Source organism: Pseudonaja textilis, chromosome 12 (genome assembly GCF_049901715.1).
Source record: "Pseudonaja textilis isolate UNSWEBS1 chromosome 12, rPseTex1.2, whole genome shotgun sequence".
Lineage (NCBI taxonomy): Eukaryota > Metazoa > Chordata > Lepidosauria > Squamata > Elapidae > Pseudonaja > Pseudonaja textilis.
The window spans coordinates 8802012-8816250 of record NC_142001.1 but is presented as its reverse complement, the minus strand read 5'-3'; the positions used below and the strand labels follow the sequence as shown (position 1 = coordinate 8816250).

The 14239-nt window shown below is 38.4% G+C and overlaps 2 protein-coding genes across 4 annotated transcripts in view; one reads left to right on the top strand and one right to left on the bottom strand.

The window, feature by feature from the left end:
* The window catches only part of LOC113437860 (syntaxin-3-like), an 89436-nt gene that overhangs the window by 71206 nt on the left and 3991 nt on the right, over positions 1 to 14239 (top strand). The gene's annotated exons all lie outside the window — the stretch shown is intronic.
* The window catches only part of LOC113437854 (terminal nucleotidyltransferase 5C-like), a 28873-nt gene that overhangs the window by 12440 nt on the left and 2194 nt on the right, over positions 1 to 14239 (bottom strand). For both annotated transcript variants that reach the window (XM_087940964.1, XM_087940963.1), the window contains one exon: positions 10391 to 10514. The gene's annotated coding sequence lies outside the window, so the exon portion shown is untranslated. The remainder of the gene's footprint in view (positions 1 to 10390; positions 10515 to 14239) is intronic.

Below are 14239 nucleotides of genomic sequence, written 5' to 3'. Positions count from 1 at the left end.
GGAATAGAAGGGAGGTTGTTTCCGTGTGACTGTGAAAATAGAGAACTGGAAGCAGTCTGGGGTTAAGAGACAGTAGTAATTTACTACTAGTAGCAGCAACAGTGGTAGACCTGGGGGAAAGGAGTGGAAAGCAATTGAGATTGCTACCCAAGGAGGCTTAGGTTGGCCCTCTGGGGATTTGGAAGCTAGGAGTTCACTGAATTTGGATATTGACAAAGGAACCTGTTACAGATGCCTGCCTCAACCTTCTGTTAAATTCTGATTTGTGTCCATAAGAAACATGATTTTGAATTCACAGGCAGAGGCTCTTTGTTCTTAAACCAAGATATGATCCAGATCCAGATTAACACAGTTGGAAGGGGTCATCTAGTCCAACCACCCACCCAAGTAGGAGACCCTACACCATTTCTGACAGATGGAAGTCCAGTCTCTTCTTGAAAGCTTCCAGGGATGAAGCTCCCACAATCTCTGATGAGTCAGAAAGCAATAATACACTTTTAGTACCAACTTTCTCTATTCCAATATTCTCCCTTGTGTGTATTTAACTACAATTCCCAGAATTCTTCTTTAACCAAGCCGGTGTTAGGAAACTAATATCTAGGCTGGAAGGAAGGGTCAAGTGAGGACCTAGCTTAGAGCCTTGTATGGAATCAAGAGGCATAAGTTTTGACCTTTCCCCCCAAGATCCATTAAGCCTATCTGGTTGTTCCCAGGAGGAAAGCAAGGAGTCTGGAGAGGCCCTTGTAACTTGGGTAGAAGACAACCGCAATTGCTTGATTTAGCTATTTATGAGCGCCTCTGGTTACTTGCATCTGACAGCTGTTGACCATCTAAGTAGCCCCCAACTGAGGGGTTGTTATGCTATGCAACGGGAAGAATCTTGAATGCTTTAGGCATACACATCAACTGATCATTGATAATTTAGCTCAGATTATATAGCTCCAGGGGTGGGCTTTGAAATTTTTAGCAAGGGGTTCTCGGCCTGGTTGCTGGGTGGGCGTGGCCATGGTGGCTATGGCACATTCGGCCTCCTCTACCATGGTGGTGGGGTATTTTTGCCCTCTCTGGGCTCAGGAGGCTCTCTGGAAGCCAGAAACGGGCCCATTTCCGGCCTTCCTGAACTTCCAGGAGGCCCATTTTCCCCCTTCCCTGAGCCTCTGCTCACACCCTGCATCCAAAATAGGTCATGTGGAGACTCCTGGGAGGGGAGGAGTGGGCGTGGCCAGCCAGGAATGGGATTTGGGGTTTCTCCAAAATGCACAGAATCTTAGCTAGCTTGAACCCCTGTGAACCCCCAGCAGCCCACCCCGAGTGAAAATGGAGGGAACAAATGAGCTAACATCATTCCAGAGAGGAGGGAGGTCTTTGTGGTTTTTCAAAGTTGCCCCTGGTCTTTATTTATTCTTTGTAGCCCTCATTTGAGCAGTCATTTGGAGCAAAAGATTTAAGTTAATTAATCTCCGCCTCTCTCTCTCGAAGGAGGAGGAGCAGGAGGGAAAAGGAAAATGGCAAAAGAAAAATTAGAAATCAGTTTCTGAACGTTGCCAACAGAACATTTGGGAGGTATTGTTTTCATGGACATTTATTATGGGTTGCTCTAAAATTAAATGTTCCAATGTTGTGATTTTAAATCTGAACTCTATGGATGTAATTAAATGAAAATTACACAGCTGTGTAATTAAAGGTTGTTATATCAGTTAAACACACCATCAAACATGGCAGGCAAGCAGTTTTTAATTTTTTTTAAAAAAAATTAAGTTATGATTATAAGTTTGTTCATTTCCACTCAAGAGATCATCTGACTAGTAACAATGACCAATTTTTGTTCGTTTATCCACTACAGAATTTGTGATCTGGCAATATTTGACACACTTCTAGAAAGTTATTTATTGCCTGTTCAGTTTTTCCAGGCTTGCTACCTCTCTGATCAAAAGACCAAGTGTGATCTGTGTCATAATGTTTCATTGCACAAAATGAGGAATTGGACATTCTTCAGGTTGTGGGTAGAATAACGTGGTTGTGGCTGGAGTTGTGGGATTGGGAAGAACAATGGAACAAAGGAAGACTTAATGGACCTCTTTTATTTATTTAGCGTATGGCATATCATATATGAACTGTCTACCTGTCTGTATCTGTGTGTCTATCTGTATCTATCTATCTATCTATCTATCTATCTATCTATCTATCTATCTATCTATCTATCATCCATCCATCCATCTCTCTATCTATTATCCATCCATATCTATCTATCTCTATCTCTAACTATCTATCTATCATCCATCCATCTATATCTATCTATCATCCACCCATATCTATCTATCTATCTATCTATCTATCTATCTATCTATCTATCTATCTATCTCCATCCATCCATCCATCCACCCATCCACCCATCTATCTATCTATCTATCTCTATTTGTCTATCTATACCTATATCAATTTATATCTATCTATCTATCTGTCTATCTATCTATCCATCCATCCATCTATCATCCATCCACCTACCCATCCATCCATCTATCCATCCATCCATCTATCTCTATCTATTTCTCTCTCTATCTCTATCTATTTATCTATATCTATCTATCTATCTATCTATCTATCTATCTATCTATCTATCTATCTATCTATCATCTATCTACATTTCACCTAGATTAGTAGAACACAATAAAATATAAATGTTAAAAAGTTCTATGTCCAAATACTAAAGTCTAGGCCAGGAGTGACAAACTCATAACCCACGGGGTGGATGCATCATGCACTGGCCACCGCCACCCCCATTTTAGCAAAGGGGAAAAAAGTCACAATACGTCACATGACAACAATGTGACACTGCGAGTTTGACATCCTGGTCTAGGCCATTTAACTGTCAAACTCCAAAACAACTTCAGTGGAAGCCATGCTTACTTCTGCTTTGTTTCTTGGTTGCCATTCAAGGGGGGAGGAGGGAGAGCATGGGGAGAACTCAGCAATGTGGTGCCTCAGCTGGCTAGCCATAACATCTATCAGCTGGCGTGAGACTGAAGCCTCAGAAGGGCCTCCGTTAGGTCAGCTTCAGGGTTGACGCCAAGGTCTGTCAATGGACACCTGTTGAAGTTGAGCGGGAACTTACATCTGGACTGGATTGGCCCATGTGACCTGAGAGACATGGGGGTGGGGTGGGGATATCTCATTCTTTAAACTATCCTTAAGCAAGGGAATAACTTAGAGGTAACTTCACTTTCACTTTCTCTTTCTCTTTCTCTATTATTATTATTATTATTATTATTATTATTATTATTATTATTATTATTTACAACTATAAGTATACAACACAGTACATCCGTTTTGGCATTACATTTGCCATACATACAAAAATATTACTAGACCATTAACATTCATATTATTGATACAAAAGTTACTTTTGGATTCTATTCATCCTGGCTATTTTTGTTCTGACCTTCCCTTCTTTTTTGCAACCCCAGATAAAACTTATTCCACATTCATAATAATCTGATTCCCCCCACACCTTGTTTTTCAATTCTAAAGTGAGCCTATCCGATCCTGCACAAGGCCATTATTTTCTTTATTATCTCTCTTTCTGATGGTATGATTTCATTCTTCCAATATTGGGCGTATAACCATTCTCACCGCAGTCAATACATGTATTATTAAATAGGTTATACCTTTCCTATAATCTTCTGTCACTATTCCTAAGAGAAATAATTCTGGCTTAAATGGAATATGGTCCCCCACCATTTGTTCCATCCAGCTCTGTATCAATCTCCAATATTTACTTGCAGAGTTACATGTCCCCCACACGTGATAGAATGTACCTGGTAGGTCCTTGCACTTCTAGAGCTAGTTTCACTTTTCTAAGTGCCGATATGATGTACTCAATAAATGATCTCTTGAACCTGAAGAAAGTGTTAGGGTCCTGATTTCCCAGAGTTCATTACTCGGAACTATGACACTAACCATGGAACAACAGTCTAATGAAGTGAGTTGGGGTGAGAAAGAAGAACTGGTGCAACTTTCATGTCCAAGACAGAACTAGAACTCACAGTCTCCTGGTGATTGGTCCAAAGTGACGTAGACAGTTTTCATGCCTAAGGCAAGATAGAACTCACAATCTCCTTGGCTTCTAATTGCTGCCTTAAGCACTAGATCAAACTGACCCTGTTTGAGGACTTTTAAAGAATTATTATAGGTCAAAGACATTTGTAGTTGGCTGAGGAGAAGCCAATGTTTAGAAGTAGAAGGCTAATTGGTATATAGAACTTTATAAACAGAATTCCAGCTTAGCTTCCTGGCATCTCCAAGCATCTGGAAAAACTGCAGCCTGGAACCCCATCCTTCAAAATATCTGATGAATTGTCGTGCACATTAAAACATATCTTTCCCAGATATGGACTCATTCATCAATCTATCTTTTACACTCATGCACCTTGTTCAAATTTTGCTTCTAAAATTAAGTTAAGGCTCAGATTAGTTCCTGGCTGACAGAAAACAGAGATGAAGAAAAGAGTAGATGACTTATAGAGAAACCCCTGGAAAGAGATGCAGCTGCCATGGAAACCAGAGATAATGGAGCAAATCCTGAAGCCTTAGATAGGCCTAGATGTAATCAAAGGCCTGCCTGCCTTGTGAGTCAGAAAACAGAAGAGCATCGGACTGCATGCTGAAGGATTTTAGGGGGAAAAAAATGATCCTCTGTTTGCTAAGATTCAGGACATATAAAGCAAAAGAGAAAAGACAACACAGGCTTTTAAAAATTGTGACAAATGTTTCATTTAAAGTATGGCAGACCTAATCAAAATTTGACCAAGCCTAGCTCTACTGGAGGAATTCTAAACATCCACTCTGGAGGAAGAGAAAAACAAACTTGCTGGGATTTAGTTGATTTAAGATAATATCGATGTCCATCGTAGCATCCATTTGGAAAAATAGAATAGAATAACAGAGTTGGAAGGGACCTTGGAGGTCTTCTAGTCTAACTCCCTACTTAGGCAGGAAGCCCTACACCACTTCAGGCAAATGGTTATCCAATCTCTTCTTAACAACTTCCAGTATTGGAACATTTCTAACTTCTGGAGGCAAGGAGTTCCACTGGTTAATTGTTCTCACTGTCAGGAAATTCCTACTTAGTTCTAAGTTGCTTCTCTCCTTGATGAGTTTCCACCCATTGCTTCTCGTCCTGCCTTCAGGTGCTTTGGAAAATAGCTTGACTCCCTCTTCTTTGGGGCAGCCCCTGAGATAATGGAACCCTGCTATCATGTCACTCCTAGTCCTTCTTTTCATCAGACTAGACATACCCAGTTCCAGCAACCATTCTTTATATGTTTTAACATCTAGTCCCCTATCCAGTCCACCCAGGTCCATATTATGGGTCTGGATGGAATAGTCTGACTACATTCCACTCAGCTATTTCTTCTAAACAATTACTTACAAGAAAACCACCTTCAAAACTAAGTTAAATCAGTCTTCAGATGAAATGGATAGATACTGTATGTAAAGTGCAATATTCCTCAAAACATCTAGGTAATTGTCAGTAAAAATGCCCAGAAATATGTATGCAATATGTGATTTATGTGGTTTCCTATAAGCATGCCATATATTGATAAGAGAGTAGTACAGTGGTTAGAATGCAGAATTGCAGGTTATTTTGCTGACTGCCAGCAGTTTGATCCTGACTGGCTCAAAGTTGACTCAGCCTTCCATCTTTCCGAGGTAGGTAAAATGAGGGCCCAGATGGTTGAAGGCAATATGCTGACTCAGTAAACCACTTAGAGACAGCTGTAAAGCACTGTGAAGCGGTATATAAATCTAAGTAAAATCAAGCAATAACATGAGTCATCAATTAGATTGAACAAAGAAATTAAGGGAGCAAAAATTAAAAGCCAAGAGTACAAATTACAAACATTTGTGGATGACATGGTATTTGTCATAGAGGAACCAATAGATTTGGGACCACTATTAAATTAAATAGATAAATTTGGCAAATTGGCAGGATTAAAAACTAATAAGGGAAAGACCAAAATGCTAGTTAAAAACATAACAAACAGTAAACAAAAAGAAATAGGGGAAATGATGGGATTACAAATTGTAAATAATATTAAATATTTAGGCATTTGGCTAAGACCTAGAAAATCAACCCTGAGGGAATACAACTATATCAAATTATTGCAACAAATTGGAAAGGATCTGGAAAATTGGAGTAAAATGCAAATCTCGTTATTTGGTAGAATAGAAACGTTCAAGATGAATGTCCTACCCAAAATTTTGTATTTATTTCAAACAATTCTGATATTATTGGATAAAATAATTCTTTAAAGACTTGGACAAAATTGTTATGAAATTCATTTGGGCAGGGAAAAAAAAGAGAATTAAAAAAAAAATCTATCTACCAGACAATAAAAGCGGAGATGGCTTTGGACTTCCCACTTGGGAGACCTATTACAAAGTGACAGCACTAGTGTGGATAAGGGATTGGATTAAATTCGGAAACAAAAGAATCTTAACACTTGGGGGCCATGATTTACAAATAGGGTGGCACACATTTTTGTGGAACCCACATAATAAAAGCCATTCATATTTTTCCAGACACATTCTATGTAAATCTCTGATTAAAATTTGGCCAGATAATCAGAAGGAACCACTACACTAAAATTCCGAGGTGGCTTTCAACAATGGAGGCGATGTTCCATCTCAACACAATGGATATTAGCTAAAAGCTCAAATACCAGCAAATTCTAGACAATGAGGAAAAGCTTAAATCGATTCAGGAGTTAGAAACTCAAGAAATAATTATTGACAATTGGTCCTACTTTCAAATAAAAATGAGATATACTAGGGATGTAAAAGAATATGGATTTGAAATAAAAGACACCCCATTAGATAAAATACTCCTGGGCTTGGAGAAAAATACGATATCTAAATTATATAATTATCTATTAGAATACGAATTGGCTGAGGAAATTGTGAAAGGACCAATGCTAGCCTGGGCAAAAAACTTCGGTTACAATATAGATCTGGACAACTGGGAGGAAATCTGGCAAAGGAATCTTACATTAACAAAATCAATATCACACAAGGAGAATCTATATAAAATGATATATAGATGGCATCTGGCACCTTCTAGATTAGCTAAAAAATATCCAACAGCAAACCTAAGCTGTTGGAAATGTACAGAGAAATTTGGTACCTTTTTCCACCTTTGGTGGACATGCTCTGAGATTAAAAGATATTGGACAAGGATAAGAATATGGATAGAAGAAATTATTGAATGCAGATTGGAGTGGAAACCGGAACTGTTCCTCCTGGGGATGATTAAAGGGGACTATCCTCCCAAAGTGAGATACCTGATCACCCACTTACTAACAGCGGCGTGAATTTCTTTGGCGCAATATTGGAAAAGGCCCAACGTACCACCGATACACATTATTATTCAAAAAAAAAAAAAAAAGAATGTGCCAAAATGGAGAGGTTATGCTCAAATTAAATGGGAAGGATGATTCAGAGTATTACCTGGTTTGGGATAAATGATACAGCTGGGTAGAGCTCAAGAAAAAGAGTGTACAGAATAAATGAACCCAGAAAACATATTATATATTGTTGTATATATTGAATTTATAAAATAATGGTTTCAAGCTTCTCTTCTATTACATAGACTTATGAAGGTTTTATTGATTAAATAATACAGTCATAATCCAATAGTAATAGTAGAGTAACAAGTGTTATTTATTAATTAATATGTAATCTATAATAATTCCCAATTATTATTTATTATTGTTTATTATGAACTATCAAACCTAATATCAAATGTAATAGAAAGAAATATGTTTACTATTCTATTTGTACGTTTACTATTTTTTATTTCTGTATATTTGTATGTTTGTATCTTTTTAATCTTTAAAGTTTGTTTTAATAATTAAAATATAAAAATAAAATAAAAGTCGGCTTAATGCACTCAACTCAAGGTGCATCTGCAATAATTGGATGCTCATTTTAATAGCAACATAAAATAACTTGGCAGCCATTTTATTTACATCTGAACTCATATCTGCAAGACAGTTAAATAAAATAAAATACTGTAAATGTAAATGTAAAATACATTAATTTCTTCCTGAGAACCTGATCTATGTATTCCTTCTAGGTGCCTACATAAAGGACATGGGATAGGAGGACACATGTCATAGTTTTGATGGCACCCAAGTCACAAAATAAAATGCTACTAAAAGACTGGAAATTGGCAACACCCCAAAATCGTGAAAAGATCTGATGGTGATATGAAATTTTGTGAACAGTGCTTCTCACATCATCTCATCCCATGAGTAAGAAATGGAAAAATAGAAGGCCCTAAATGGAAGAGGACATGCAATAAAAATGAGTCAATCTCTTTTAGTAGGGGCTCTCAAGAGCTGCTCCCATTAAGCTAATGTCAACAACCACATTGAGAGCCTTTATAATACTACCTTATCTCAAGATAATGCATGGTTTGCTACTGTAATCTTTTCATGCTATTAGCACTCTAGTCATCTCAATCAAACGCTTAATAAGTAACCCATAACCATATGCTACTTTGCTTTTAGTAAAATCTGGGGGGAAATGAGGGGAAGTATACAAGGAGCCAACTTTCAGCTTAAAGCAATTCTATTTTCTAAGGATTTGACAGGACAGATTCCCCCACCTTGTCCCTCAATCTCTGTACATGGTATGTTGGTACAAACAATAGGCTCACAGGGAACCAATCTTGTCACTGATTTTTTAAAAAAAAAAAAAATCTGGAGCTTTAGCAGGGATATTGTTCTGTCTGCTGTGATGTCTTGGTTGTGGAATGGTCCTTCCACCTTTTCCCACTTAATTGGGAGTCACTTTTAACAGCTTTAGGTGCCAGAAGAGAAATGCTGTATATGTCAGATGCTATATTGGCTAGAGAGAGAACAGAAGTGTTTAGTGTTCAGGACCTTGGACAGTTCCACACACCTATGCCTGTGGGGGCTCTCTCTCTGATGCTACCCGAGTTAAATCAGGAAGGGAGACATGGGAATATTCTAATCTAATGTATAATTGGTCGAGTGTCTCACAAGCCCCCCCCCCTTCCCTGGACAGATAAAGCTGGAAGGTATCTAATGAGGAAATCCATCTCTTGCTGAATCAGCTTGCTGGTGTTCAGATTCCTCAGTGTGATTGATTGAAATCCATTTATTAAATCTGGTGTTGTCCTTTAGGGCATCTCACAGTGCTAATTCAGAATATAAGATTATTTTTCTTGATAGACCACTGATGGCTCAGAATCTAGGATTATTTTTCTTGAGAGACTATTGAGACTATAAGATAAGGGCCATGACTGTGGTTCTAAATGTATTCATAAATAAATTTATGAGCTGCATTGCTTTTGGTGAATTCTTACCTTTTTTTTCCTTCTGCTTTGCATATGACAGGCAATGAGGAATTTATGAAATGCAAATACAGTACCATACTTAAGTTTTTCTCAATCATTTGGTATGATTCTGTGCTGATGACTGAAGCATATTGGTATAGAAAAGTTGTGATAATCCATCTTTAGAGTAGAGTAATATAGAATAGAATAGGAATAAGAATAACAAAATAGAATAGAATAGAAAGAATATAAATATAAATAGAATAGAATTCTTTATTGGCCAAGTGTGATTGGACATACAAGGAATTTATCTCTGGTGCGGAAGCTCTCTGTGTACAAACAACAAAGTAATATAACCATAAGATACCAATAGGAGAAGGTAATAGAAAAGATGAGAAGAATAATAGTAATACAGCCCTACTACATGGGTAAATATCCTTAGGCATAAGACAGTACTGTAGCAATTAGGTATTCATTACAGTGATGGCATGGGGGACGGACTGTCTCTGTATCTAGTTTGTTTTGGCATGCAATGCCCTTTAGCGCCATCCCAAGGGGAGGAATTGAAACAGTTTATGTCCAGGATGTGGGGGTTCTGTAGATATTTTCTCAGTCCTCTTTCTCGCTTGTGCAGTATACAGGTCATCAATGGAAGGTGGGCAAATGACTCTTTTCCAAAAGAGTCATTTGCTTTTACCCAAGCGAATGACTCTTTCCCACTTTTAATAAGATTAGTTCAGTAGAAAATCTGGTTCATGAGATATCATGAGAAGGGGCTGAACTGTGTTCAATTGTTCAGCTCTGTCTCATAGGTCAGGAATCTATAAAGAATAATGTTGTTTATTGGATTTGATAGGTTGCTGTGCAATACACTTGTAATTTTTTTTCTTGGTGAAAAATCTCATGTCCCTTGAACATTTGCACTGTCTCACTGGTTGCAAGATAATATCTCCCATTATTATTACTACTACAGGTGATCCACTTGTCCAATATAATTTCTAGGAAGAAGAGAACGTTTTAAAAACTTACGATGGTTGGATTCTTGCCAAGCATGCACTTCTACAGAATTAATGTGATGATTCACTGGATTTTTTGGCAAAAATACAAACTGTCATCTTGCCACAGATAGAATCATGAACCTCCCAAGGAAATGCTGTAGAATAAAACAGACAATAATAGAGAACTTTGTTATATAATGTCAATTTGGTCACAGAGTAAGTCAAATGTTAGGATTATTAATTCCTGTATTCACAACATCTTCCTAAGAACTTAGAACAATCATGATTTGCTAGATTTATACCCATTTCCTTCAGCAGCTCAAGGTAATGAACATTACACTCCCTGCTCCACATTTTCCCTGCAACAGTCTATGAGCCAAGTTGAGCTGAGAGAGAGTGCAATTGGTCCAAAGTCTTTAAGGATCAAAAATTAGATTTGCTGAAACCGTATACGTTGACAACCCCAAGACGGAAACAGGTGTAATTAAAGCTTAAGATGGAAGACCAGAACAATATTCAAGAGATTTACAGACTGGGTGGGGAAAACTGGTGGGTAATATTAACCATGGGCTAGGCTAGCAGTTACCAAATCTGCAGTAGACCGAGTTTATACCCAGTTGGACCATTGGCACCCCTTCCCATCAAAACAATGTTTTTCATCTTTGCTTGAAAAGTTACACTAAGAAAACCCAATAACTTTGTTTCCAGTTTTGACTGGAGTTGGTAAGTCATTTGGGTGCTGCCCTGCATTTCTTAAAGGAAATCCAAGGAAAATAATAAGAACAGCAGATAGTCATGACTAACTCAAATTTCATTACTTTTGACGAGTCTACTTACTAAGTAAGTCTACTTACTAAGGCTGGCTTCAATAGTATTGTTCAAAACCCAAAGTTTTGGACCATTTAGACTAATTTTTGATGATACAAGGATGCTAATGCACGCACTTGCCAGTAGAGACATAAAAAACCCCATCCCAATGGATTGAGCAGTTTAGAAAAGTCTGACAAAACCTCCTCATTTCACAGAGTTTAACAATGCTGGAAAGCAAAATGACAAGATGTTCATAAATGAAGCTATCAGGGCCAAGGCCAGTGGTCAGGAAGGAACAGAGCATCCAGGTCTTCTCCTAAGTTAATGAGAGGAAAGGATACGGGGAAAGAAGCTTGCTTCAATTACATCCAGAAAATATGAAAGGAAGGAGGTTTTCTTGACAGAAAGCCTCGGTCTGAGGCCATTCATAAAACTGCAATCATTCATTACATGTAATAGCCGAGTTCAAAAGAACTGGACAAGTCTTTAAAATTGAACCAAGAAGGTTCAGAGTGACATCTGCAAGTGTTTCTTACGTTTCTAACAATAGACCAATGATATATTTTATAATGACACACTGTCTAATTTCCTTCTTTCTGCAAAACAAGCTCTTGCATTGTGAAAAGAAATGGGGACAAGGGAAAAAAAATAAAACCCCACGGGTCTGATTCACACAATACGTTAAACTTCAGTAGCTTAAATGAAAGTTATTAAGCCAACATCCACAAGAACAAAAAGGTTTCATAACCTGCTTTCTAAAAAAATATGTAGATGTGGTCAATCAAGATATTTATCTACAATAAAGATATTTAAGAAGGTGGCAAGAGCAAATCACTTCTAAAATCTTGTCAAGAAAACTTCAGGAACACTGACTTAAAGGCACACACAATAATATTGAAGCCATCCTTAGTCTGGAGTAGGTCGACTCATCGACAGTAGTGAAATTTGAGTTAGTCATGACTATCTGTTATCATTATTATTATTTTCCTTGGACTTCCTTTAAAAAGTGGAAGCATCCAAATGACCAACCTGCTCCAGTCAAAATTGGAAACCAAATTATTGGATTTTTGTAACATAACTTGTCAACACAATACAGACACACACACACACACACACACACACACACAAGACCCTAAATTGAAATGGATTTCATTTGGATAGCTCTTGATTCACGTAGAAAAGCAGTTTTCATGCAGCCTACCAGAATACAGCAGTTTCACCCTGTTCTCCTACATTTGTGTGATTGCCCGAGATCTAAAACTGAGCTCCCATGTAAAAACAAACCCTAGATTTGCTTTTGAGCTTTGCTTTCAAGCCAAGCCAGAGATAAAATGAAGGATGCTGGGTTGCACCACAACTTTGTGTTCTGCTCCTGCTCCAGCATGCTGTTGCCCAGCTCCAGCTGTGATGGAAAATAAGAAAGATGGAAAGAGGTTTAAGAGAATCCGATGGCTTCTTCCAAGGGATAGCTCTAGTGCTGATTCACTGCAGCTTTGGGCTACTGACTCCTTGGGAAAAAAATAAAGAATGTGGAAAGGTACAAAGCACCAAATCCAGGGAATAAATCGAGAAGGATCGTGTTAGAGAGAGAGACAGGCTATAATAGTTACCCCTGCGTTTGACCTTCTTGAAGTTCTAAGCTCTGGACTGCAAATGCTTAGACAACTTCAATCAATCAATGACCCAGCCAGAAGGAATGAATACATCCGATCCAGCTCAAACTGCTTCTGATTGCTTGAAGGGGTGTGTGTGGAGAGCAAATCCTTCAGACCAATGATTCATTCAGAAAATTCCCCTGTCACCAGAGTGTCATTGAGACAGTTGGCGAGGATAATTAGGTGAAATTTAAAAGGAAAATCATCTCGCTGTGACAGCAAAGTTAATCATCCAAGTTCTTTTTTTAAAAAAAAGGAGGAAAGGGAATAAGAGGAGAAGGAGGAGGGCAGATCCATAACTGGACATTCAGTGGTTGCCCAGTCATAGGTTCCCATTGCTTTGTTGCCTCTCCCAGCCCAACTGACTCCTCTTGCAGAGTAGAACTTCTCAGTGCGAACCTCTCCACCAAGCACGAGGGGGTCCAGCTGAATGAAATCACAGAAGTTCTCTCCCTAATCTGTGTTTTCCCTTACTGCTCTTCCCCCTCCCACCCTGAGGAGGACACGTGGGCAGATACATGCCTCTGGAGGGAAAAAAAGAACTACGCAGAGAAGAAAGAAAAGCACACCGTTTATTTACACCACCCCATAATAGTCAGATCTTGGGAACGGATCTGGAGCAGGGGTCTCCAACCTTGGCCACTTTAAGACTTGTGGACTTCAACTCCCAGAATTCCTCGGCTAGCTTTGGAGTTGAAGTCCACAACTCTTAAAGTAGCCAAGGGTTGGAGAGCCCTGGTCTGGAGGGGTTTGGGGATTGGTGGAAACTTGTCTAACCCAGATGGTTTTTTTTTTCTCCACTAAGAGGAAAGTGCATGAATTTTACTAAGAGGACAGAAGTGATCTTCTTATCAGATGTGGGGATTTTTCCTGTTTGGACCAGGCTGAAACAAATCAGAGTGGATGGCATAGACACTCTGTGCTTTATGGATTTTTTGATTTAAAAAAAATAATGAAGACACTCATTAATCCACAGATGATACCGAAGGAATTCAGCAAGGTTCACAATAATAAAATAAAAAACTCAACAAGTCCCCATAGAGTCCTGGGAATTCAGAAAGCTGCGTTGCTTCGTTGAGCCCCCAAATGGCTTTTAAAGGAAAGGCAGCTGAAGACTTTGAGTGCTCTATCGATTATAGAGCAGTTAAGAGTATATTTGTATCCACTTTTAATTATGGACATTCTACAACTAAGGGGTTATATTCAGAGATTAAAACCTGTAAGCATAAAAATTGCTATTGCCTCTACTAGTTGCAGTTCTCACTACAGAGCCTAAGTTCAAGGAATTCATAAAGACAGGATTCTTTACTTAATAGAAAATGGTTGTCTGGAAACCATACAAACAGGGGCACAAAGCCTACAACATCTACACAAAGCCACATACACTGGTTAGATCCTCGCACGTCTTTCCCCAG